The sequence below is a fragment of the Anneissia japonica genome, unplaced genomic scaffold (assembly GCF_011630105.1).
Source record: "Anneissia japonica isolate Jap-2015-1 unplaced genomic scaffold, ASM1163010v1 scaffold699_len907043_cov185, whole genome shotgun sequence".
NCBI classification, from domain to species: Eukaryota; Metazoa; Echinodermata; class Crinoidea; order Comatulida; family Comatulidae; genus Anneissia; species Anneissia japonica.
In genome coordinates this window covers 649,992-655,652 of record NW_022722982.1, presented here as the reverse complement: position 1 = coordinate 655,652, position 5,661 = coordinate 649,992, and positions in this window count along the sequence as shown.

Here is a 5,661-nt window from a genome sequence, read left to right as displayed (position 1 = left end):
CCTTTTCTCTTTGGGTTCATTTATTCATTATAATAATTTTCAAGAGAGGAAAACCTTGAATTTTTGAAGAACGTGACAGGGATTTTTTCTCATAAAAATGTTTAATTGTAAATTTGTAGGTTAGTAACTGTGTCTGAAGTACTTGTAATTTGTTTCCGAGCATTTCTAAACGTTTATACTTCAGAATCAGTACTATTATAGGGGTATACAATTGATTATTTAATCTTTTTAGCAGTCGCATTTTATGTAACTATTTTTATAGATTTTTAAAAATGATTTCACTACTTTATATCCAATTTCATATTATAAATACTGTAATAATTTACTATTTTTGAGCAGTTATTTAATCCTCGCCGATAGACCGAGAGAGTCATTCGATGGCAAGCATTCTTCAATTAGGCAATCCTGCCATACAGACCCTTAAGTAGCTCCTGTTATTTTTGCAAATAAATGATATGTAAGACCAGCAAAAATTAATTAAATATGTATATCAAAATTCAAATAAAATCCGTATATAGGGTATATAGATTGTTGTTCTTTAAATTAGAATATGAGCGAGCCCTATACAAATCTTATGTTATTAATTTGATTATTATTATTTATAAGTATTAAAATAGTATAGGTCAGTTGGCCGCAATATATAAATTGTGCTTTGCTGTAAATGTTATAAATTGTAAGTGTTAAATGATATACAGGATCTGTGATATATTCAACTTGTGTAATTATGTAACTTACATTTTATTGTATTAAAAGTCTCGCCTCTATTTTAATATTGTATTATGGCTGCTGTACAGTATGTTACTTTTATAAACACACTGCAAGAGCGTGTCCGCTGTTTTAAAAGCGTCGTTTCCAAAATAAAGTTATAATAATTATATAATAGTATGCAATAGAAACAGCAAAACATTTTTAAGATTATTAAACATAACCTTTATTTTCATTGTCATTCGTATTTATACAGGCTGTACAAAGATTTGAAATTAAGAAGAACCATTTTTTAATATTGTTTTGCGAACAACAAAAATCGTCAGAAATTAAAAATAATTTAAACCAAAGAAAAGATTACCATTAAATAAAATAGGTCGGGTCTTCATTGATTAAAATGTGACGAATTAACGATAATTGAAAACAATTCTAATTTTGATTTCAATCATTTACGCGAGCACGGAATTTACGCGAACACGCACGCGCGCAAATATTCGATTATATATGAATTCTTATACGCTGTCCATACTAAGTGATGTTAATTATAAAATATAATTGTAAACCCAATTAAGTGTGTGAAATTAATATGCAATGTATGTAACACATATACTTTGCATGTGTTCATCGGGAAGATTATGAAACAAAATGGACGGTGTGTACCACGTGACTTTCGTAAACCAAGGAGCGCAATGTCGCAACTCTTTATATATATGGCTCTGTGTAGGTTAGTATTCACTACACGCTGTGTAGTCTAGTCTAGGGAAGTTCGGCTACGATACGGTACTGACCTGACTTAACTTCACGACGCTGTGTTTGTCCAATTGACCGCTGCCACCATGTAATGTTGTTCTTGTTGTTATGTCATGTGATAATGCACAGTACGAATCTATCGGGCTTGTTGAACAACGTAATATTTAAAGCCCCATTCCCGGCAAAATTTCAATTTTTAAGAAAAATCTAATTTTTGTATAATGTTATAAAGATTTATAAATATAATACGGAATTGCTAGTTTAACTGAATTTAGACATTCCTAATTTTCAACCATATTTAAGAGATTGTAGTTAAGTCAATTAAACTTTGTAAATCCTGGCCCCAAAACCTACTGTAGAATAAAAAAATACTGAGCTGGTGTCTGAGAGGGGTAGTTTTCACCATAGTTGAATTGAAGTGCCTAGGCCTAGAGGGCTCTCTGATGCGAACAACACTATATACGCTACTTAATGCAATTAAAATTATTATTATTTATTTTTATTATTATTAATAGTGTAAAAATTATGTATCTCCTGTCTCTTATACACATCTAGATGTGTATAAGAGACAGTCATTAGAGAGGGCGCACTTTATTGACTGTATAAAGTATACATAAAAGCGAAAGTATTCCAGTGGATGCGATCTACAACCTCTGAATTTGCCTAGTAACGATGAATTCGTCCAGAAAATGGTAATATTTTATGAGAAATAGTCTGTATTTCTCTTTTTTTTTTTATTCTTTTGCGTAAACTAAAATTCATGCCAATATTTTTCCATGATTTGTAATAATTAGAGTAATGCAAATGAATATTTTCTAAAAAAAGTCAGTTTTTAGTGAAATTTTGCCGGGAATGGGGCTTTAATGCAAATTGTTAACCACAAATCCTTGTCGAATTACAAGGCGAGCGTAGCAACACTCGTATGAAGCGCCATAGGGCGTATCATCACAGAGTCGTTTCCAGTCATCTATGTTCTCACCTCACCTAGAAAGGCAATTAGGTATGGGTGTGGCAACGAACGCGTTAAATCCGATTTTAGCCAAATACGCTATTTTGAATGCGATAAATTGGGACTAATGCCTTCTTCACAGCATGATTTTTGTAACAAGAAATATTGTGTAACACAGCTTGCCACAGTTTATCATCAATGGGCAAAAGCCTTAGATGTACACAAACCTCATAGGATTGATGTCGTGTTTTTGTACTGGTCAATAGCATTTGACAGGGTTTGTCATTCTTTTTTAAAAATTGCAGAAATATGGTTTTACTGGTAAACTACTACTCAACTGGTTACAATAATTTCTGATCAATCGAAGTCAAGCTGTGTTAAAAGGTTTACTTTCCACTTGGAAAGATGTTTTATCGGGGGTCGCACAGGCTTCCATTTTGGGGCCCATCCTTTATAATCTTTATAAGCTTCCTTCTGTTGTTAAATCGAATATTGCACTTTATGCAGATGATTCGGTCCTCCTTTGGATTATTAAAACACAAGATGACTCGTTAAGACTTCAAGAGGATCTAATGGCTATAACACAGTGGGGTAATACTAATAACATGTCACTATAAACCACAGTATGTAAGGTAATGACGGTTACTAGATCCGAAGAACACAGTATTTTTCAATATACGATAAATGACAATGTACTTGAACTGGTTTCGGACTATAGGTATTTAGGAGTCTTTATGGCATCTGATATAAAATGGAATAAACACATCGAACTACTAGCAAATGTAATAAACTTGTTGGATTCATTAAGAGGTGTGTCCGTTGCAATGATAAAACTGTTTCCCTAATTAAGTCTATTATTAAGCGCCTTTCACATCTATTCAGGTTCCAGTTCAATTCCGTTTTCAGTTCCGGTTCCTCGTCCGGTTTTTGTCGATTCTGTTCAAATCTACTGCGTTTTCCGTTCCCGTCTGGCATCACGCTGACGTCACGCGTTAGAAGGAATTTGCGTCGCGAGTTGTGTCGTATTGTTTATGTTTTGAAAAACTTCTTTTAATTACATTTTTTCGTACTATTATTCGTTAGTTACTATAATTTTTAGTATCATATTCTATATAAGTAGAATTTATTATAGTTCAAAAATACAAAACAGCTTACATTTAGGCCTGACATGTGCACGGTACGGAAGCCTAGGTCTACCGATGGCGAGTTCGTTGACCTCTGCCTTAGTAACCTACATAAATAGTCTAGATTTTGGTTCCTTCCATGTTTTGAACAAATAATATGAATACCTGATGCGATAGATAATGGTTGACTATGGTGTGTGAAGAATTCTGATTGGTTCAGTAGTCTTAAAAGGTTTCCGGTCGAAAAAAATCGCTCCAGGACCGACTCGTTCCGGTTGCCGGATGCCGGACCCGGCCACAGGATACCGGATCGGAGCAGATGTGAATAGAATACGTCTTCAGCGTTATAAGAATAGAAGTCCGATTTCTTAACCGGCACCGAAACTGGAAACGGAACCTGAACCTGAATAGATGTGAAAGGAGCTTTATGCCAATTATTGAATTTGCCTCTCCTGTTTGGTTTCCTTTTCAGCAGAGCACCATCAATCGAATTGAATCTGTCCAGAGGCGCATTACAAGATCTTGCTTTCCATATTATTTTCAAACTCAATTTGATTCACGACCAACATATGAAGAAAGGTTGCTCCACTTAAAACCTCCCACAATTTTCAACAGACTAAAATATATTCCTGTAAAATTCGTTGCCAAGTGCCTATGGTCAGATTGATGATGCTCTGTTGCCTGTTCCTGTTGCCCGTAGAACTAAGAAAATTGTTTTTAGACATGCAAAGGGCTGTACAAACATTTTTTTAAACTCCGTTTTTATCTCATTCCCACGGATGTGGGATGAGATCTGTTACTGATTGTTTTTGGTGATTGTGCTTTTTCCTCTGTTTTGTCTGCTTTTATACCGCAGACTACGTCTAAAAGCCCATTTTCACAGACAAATGACTTCTACCTCATCGGATACTGACGAGTTCTCTAAGCTTCAACCACGAGCCTCTGTTTGGACTCCTCCAGCAGGTAAATTTAGAGCTCTTGACTTTTATATTGATAAATGTCGCCACGACATTTCACAATTGGACCTTAAACGACGTGCCAAAGTGTCTACTCTTTCTACTGGTGAAAGGAAAGCTTTAATCAACATTCGTAATAATCGCAATTGTGTGATTAAACCGGCAGATAAAGGAGGTGCTACTGTGGTCTAGCGCCGTGATTTTTACATCCTAGAAGGACAGCGTCAACTCTCTGATCGTGACACTTATTTGCCACTACCTGATGATCCTACGTCGGATGAACTTAACCTGGTACTAATACTATTCACAATATGATCAAGGATAATGATCTACCGTCTAGCGCTAAGGTTCTCGTCAACAAGGCTCCTACTTGCTCCAAATTCTACATGTTGCCCAAGATTCACAAGAAGAATTCAACTGGTCGCCCTATTGTTTCTACCTGCAATTGCCCTACTGTTGTTATCAGTCAATTTCTGGGCTCTATATTCACGCCGATTGTTCAAACTTTGCCTACGTATATCAAGGACAGCAGTGAAGCCATCCGTATTTTCAACCAATTTTATTTCACTGGTGATCACAAGTATGTATTTACTATGGACGTTCGCTCTTTATACACATCTATACCTATTGACGACGGTTTAAATGCTCTTAAACATTTCTTAGAAAAAGATAATCCATCTAACTGTTCTACATCTTGCCTCATCCGACTTGCCGAGTTAGTTCTTAAGACTGCATCTTTTTCATTTAATGGCAACTATTACCGACAAATCTCTGGCGTTGGTATGGGAACTCGCATGGGGCCTAGTTTTGCTTGCTTGTTCATGGGCTATTTAGAAGAACAGATATTCGCTCGATACTCTGGAGCTACACCTCATCTTTTTAAAAGGTATATCGACGATGTTGTTGGCGCTACCTCGTGCTCACTTGATGAACTGAATGATTTTATTAATTATGTTTCGAACTTTCATCCAGCCATCAAGTTTACCTATGCAATCTCGTCCACACATGTTACTTTTCTCGACATTGAACTCTCTATTTCTGATAATCGCCTCTCGACCAGTGTGTTCTACAAATCTACCGATGCACATACGTTCCTGAATTATAAATCCTCTCATCCACCATCGTGTAAGGATGCTATTCCTTACTCTCAGCTCCTTCGTCTTAAACGCATATGTAC